The sequence below is a fragment of the Triticum aestivum genome, chromosome 6B, assembly GCF_018294505.1.
Source record: "Triticum aestivum cultivar Chinese Spring chromosome 6B, IWGSC CS RefSeq v2.1, whole genome shotgun sequence".
NCBI classification, from domain to species: domain Eukaryota; kingdom Viridiplantae; phylum Streptophyta; class Magnoliopsida; order Poales; family Poaceae; genus Triticum; species Triticum aestivum.
Genome location: NC_057810.1, coordinates 22,199,797 through 22,205,421, shown reverse-complemented (window position 1 = coordinate 22,205,421; position 5,625 = coordinate 22,199,797).

Below are 5,625 nucleotides of genomic sequence, written 5' to 3'. Positions count from 1 at the left end.
GAACGATCAGGACGGAGATAACTATGTAACAACACATGCTCAAGAAAATCGACAAAACAAATAGTAGTAGTAGTACGTCAACAACCAAATGCTATGTGGCAATCAATGATACAATTGCTCATGCAATTCAGATTAAATGCACTCAATGATAGATTACTATGATAGTATCTGAATCGGAAAACACATGCAGCAGCACATGTGTCCCGTGGTAAACTACATGATCCAGAGTTAAGCTCTGCGTGAGCAGTAGCATCCTTCATTACAGAAAAATGGAAAGATGATGACACAGTACATTCTATCAGAAACAAGTATTAAGAATCTCATACAGAAGAACTCAAGTCAAGGTTCACAGTTCAAAGGCAGCTTACTCGTGATGGCTGCCGGAAGTTCAGATGAGTCGTGAATAGTGACTACATGATATTTTTTGTAGCGTTTATAAATCATCTTATGGGTATTAAAAGCACCTCGAAGGGTGCCTAAGTACTATTTCTAAAATGTCCTAGAATAATTCATCACATACTTACAAATATTCCAAAGTTATATTACCTCCGTCCTAAAATTCTTGTTTTAGATTTGTCTAGATACAAATATATCTAACACTAGAACGTGACTAGATATATCCGTATCTAGAAAAATCTAAGACAAGAATTTTAGGATGGAGGGAGTACTAAACACTACGATGGTTGATGAACCATAAACAGAAGCAATGGGAGATAACCAGTGTGGCAATGCCAATTGTTTCCATAACCAATTGATTATGATGATGCATCGAAGCTACAGAATTCAGCTTTAAAGCACATGGCAAAAGAAAGCGGCAACATAGAAAAGGAGATTAACATGATGCACATTAGGAAGCTTTGTAGCACTATGCAGACCATATAAAGGCAAACCTTGCGGGATCATCCTTGAGTGCAGGAAATGCTGGAGGCCAGATCATCATAACAGGATAGATATCACCCAAATATGCACCCTCTTCTGTCACCTCATAGACTTTACGTAGTGTCCTGCACTTGACATCCAAGTGGAGGGCGCATCGACCCATCTCCAAGAACACAAACTCAGCATTATCCCCCACACTTTTTATTCGGAGAGAAGCATTGGAACCTAACATACTCAGACTAGCTAACATCTCACGCAAACAAATGGTGTCCACTAGCAACCAGTCGCCTTCCTTGTGGAGCCATAGGCGAATTTGAAGCTCCTTGACATGGATAAGGTATACACCAGCGGCATCAGCACGTGCCAAGCTGGTACTTCGCTCGCCAATGCTGCCACGATCCACCCCTTGTGGGAGCTGAATTTCGGAGAAACTCAAGGACGTCAAATCCAAGACAGTAATTTCACTCCGGTCAACTGCAATATAGATCTTATTGTCAACAAGCATGGGTCCTTCATCCGGCCGACTAAGATAGAGCTTGCCATCTACGGGCAAATTACGATGCATGCACCAGACACCATCCTTCAACATATATACTTGTACCTCATCTTCCCTCTCCATGGTATACGGCACCAACATGTAAAAGTAAGACAAGCCGCCTTCTCCTTCTTTGGTGAGGATTTCTCCCTGGTATGCGTGAACAGAACTATGAATTTTGGGGCGTGGGCGTGCTGGAACAAAGGTCATGTCTTTCTCAGGGAATAGCAGCCTGTGCACGCCAAGTGTAGATCTGCCTTCGATCATGCGGTGCTCGATGAGTAGACTGCCGTTCCGGCAGCCAATGACACGGGTCGATCTTACGTTGTCCCTCCGGTAGCTACCCAAGCTGGAGCTTACGCGGCGGACCACCGCGTCGAGCTCCGGAGGCAGAGGCAGCATCGGCACGAAGCGCTCGGCAGTCGGGCTCGCAAACCTGCCCTGCTCGATGACGTGGAGGCCGAGGAGGCGGGGAGGGTGGAGCTCACGGAAACGGTGGAGGAACTTGCGGTCGGATGCGTGGTGGAGCCAGCGCTTGCAGACGGCGGCGGCACGGACGAGCGTGGTGGGGAGGCCAACGCGGATGAGGATCTCGGCGAGGAGGTTGTCGTCGTCGAGCACCTTGGATACCGCCGCCGCCGTCGCCGGCGGTGTCTCGCCTTCCATTTTATGGGCGCGGACGAGCATGGTGGGGAAGCCCAGGCGGAGGAGGGTCTCGGCGGCGAGTAATTCGTCAGCGTCGAGCACCTTGGATGGCGGCTGCGGCAGATCGCCCTCCATGGCCGTAGTTGGGGTTTCGGTAGGGTTTGGGAAAGGGGATCGAGCCAGGCTGGGCAGCTGGTGCACGAAGGAAGAAATAGCCAGCCAATTCATTGTCTTCCTGGGCCTGGGCTGCCAGTTAAGGCCCATCAATGCACTAGCAATTTCTCCAAGTACGGGGGATTGAAACAAAAGAGAGAGGAACTGCTGCAATGAATATAACTGTTATATCCCTAAAAAAACTATAACTGTTATACATCATCCTGAAATTTTACTTGCAAAATGTTACGTCCTGAAATTTGGTTAAAGATAATGTTTGAGAAAAGCATGTCTTATTGTGTTTGATGATTGTTGGAAACCATTTGTAACATCTACCGACGCTCGATTCACGCAGGTCGATACTCAGACACAAAGAAACGGTTGAATAGTGGGGCAACATTTTTTGTTGGATGTGTGAAAACCAAGAAAAGCTTTCTATCGAGTAAGATTGTCCCTGATTTGATCCACTTACTCTGCATTTTAGGAGTTATATCAGCAAGGAGTCAGATTACCAACTGTATAATTCAAAGCTATAAGTATATGACAATGATGGTGGATCGTTGGTCGTGGCCTTCTTGACAACGATGGAGAGCCAAGGGGGTAGAACCGAAATGAACCGCCACTACTAGGGAAAACCCTAGCAGTAGCGCTGATTTTGTGCTCACTAGTAGCGCGGGTAGGCACGCTACTAATAAGGCGCTACAGCTATTGCTTAGCAGTAACGCGTGCCGGCGCGCGCTATTGCTAGGACAAATAGCTGCAGCGTTTGTTCACCCTCACGCTACTGCTAATGAAACTAGTGGCAGCGCGTTTTCTCTCCATCGCTATTATTATTCATTTTTTATTTTTTTATTTTTAGTGTATTTATGTGGTTTTCTCTCCATTGTATAAATATTGGTACAATATCAGTTATGAGGTTTACATCATTATGTCCAGTGTGTCAAATGAAGGTGGATTAGGTTCAAGTGGAGGCAATATGTGGTGCATGTCAAAAGTATACTACTAATCCAAACTTGATCTAGTTTGGACTAGTAGTACTTTCGATGTGCACCACATGTTGCCTCCACTTGAATCTAATCCGCCAGCACAAGCTATTTAATCATCATCATAGTAATTACCACCAACATTATTTATTTAATCACCACTAACACTAGCTAATAATAATCATCATGGTCATTACCACCAACACTAGCTATTTTATCATCATAGTAATAGTGTAGCACATCATCATCCTCAAACTCATTTCTAGCTAGCTAACACTAGTAGAAAAACACCTAATAGTCCCGGTTCGTAAGGGCCTTTAGTCCCGGTTCTTGAACCGGGACTAACGGGTCGTTACTAATACCTCCACTCATTAGTCTCGGTTCAAACACGAACCGGGACCAATGTGCCTCCACGTGGCCCTGTGCGCCGAGCCCAGTCAGGGGGCCTTTGGTCCCGGTTGGTGGTACCAACCGGGACCAAAAGGCATCCACGCGTTAGCATTCCAGTGGCTCGGATTTTTGTTTTTTTAAAGGAGGGGGGGTTGGGGGTTTTGGGGGGTTAATTTAGGTGTTTCATATATTGTGTTAGCTAGCTAATTAATAGAGAGAAGTGTCCTCTCTTATGTTTGTGCTTGGTCGACGCTACGTACTATATATACATAAGTGATCGAGAGAACCATTGAGTACAGAAGTTCGTCATGCATACCGAGAGAAGTGATCGATCGACCTCTCCTTCTCCGAGAGATTGGTCGAACAACAAGTTTTCGTATCATGTATCCGACGCTACTGGCTACATACATGTACAATATGTATAAGATCTCTTAATTACAATCCCCTAGCAATTGAAATCAATTTCCACATGGTATTCTCTGGCTTTATTGATGACGTGGTCAAGAAAGAATCTCGCCAATTCCTCTTGAATCGCTCTCATGCAATCTGGTTCTAGGAGTTCATTTCGCATCTGTCGCGTCTAATTTGAAGAAGGGGTTAATTAATACATATATATGAATGAAACTCAACAGAAATGATGGTGTAATAAAATGAAATTGTGAATATTATTGCTTACGCACTTCATATTGTCTTTTAAAGTAGCCCCGCTTGTTTTTCAAAGTCGCATTGTGGATGAACCCGCACACGTAGTATCCACAGAAATCATTCCATTGTTCCTGCCACAAGTACTTTACGAGAAATAGAGGTCAATCAAACTGATAATCAAGCATTATAAATGGCATTGATGAAAGTATAGCTATAGAAACAACGGGAGATGCGTGCAACTAGCTAGCCAGTAGTACTTACTTTCGGGTATGTATATCGCAGCTCCTTCGGCAGTCCCGGAGTTTCTGCGGTGAACTGTTTCCAAACCCTGCAAGACAAAGAAAATAATTATTATTACTTGAGATATCAGGAAATGAACAAAAAGTTGCCGATATGGTGCGATAATGATCGATTGAACTTACTTGTTGAGCAATCCAGTCATGTCCGCATAGGTTTTGGGATCTTTCCGTCTCGAGTCTAAGACGGTTACTAGTCCCCGCTCAAGCTTAATCTCCAGAAGAACATAGTGGTACCTGCGCACGCATGCATAAATCATCATTTACATTACTATAACCTCGCTCGAGTAATAAGGGAAACCAAATATGCACACGACAGTAACACTCACTTGCCGTTATAAGGAAAGAGTATGGTATCTTTGTTTTGATTTTTGATCAACGATCGTAGCAAGTTGTCCTCGGCCTCTTTGACGTCCTTTTCAACCAGAAATTCATCTATGATATTTGTGTTAATGAACCCAATATCATAAATTTCTTGTTTTTTGCACTCGATGATCTTCAATCTGCATAATATATTGAGGATAATTAATTATAAATACATGAAATGAAAGAGCCGAGCTATATAGAGAGACTTAATGACAGAAATAGTACTTACAGACAGTAGCAAAAGACCATTAGTTTATCGAGGGCCTTTTGATTGAAGAACGCGAAGAACTCATCAAATGGAACAGTCAACAGATCAGTTGCAACGAGGTCGTGCTCCTCTTTAATATTCAGATACAAAGCATTCATACCCCCAGACTCTCTGCAGGTTTCCATGTACCAATTATAGAATCTTTACATCATTGTTGTCAGAGATTTTTCATCTTTGACGAGAGGCTTCCCGTACTCGTATCTGTGTTCGTCCACCTCCAAGAAATCAGGAAGTTGATCGTCTGGCAGGTAATCTGCAAGATTGCCATAACCGGCCACCGTCCCTGGAGCATTAGACACATTGAGCGAGGGGCACGATTGTTGTGCTTGTTCGCCGAGCTGGGCAATTTTTTCCCCTTTGCTCATTCTTTTAACCTTTTATCACTGACAGTACTTCCCGACCGCTGGGCTTCGAGATATGTCTGTTCAGTAATGCGCTGATAGTTGGTTCTCGGCGGAGACTTTG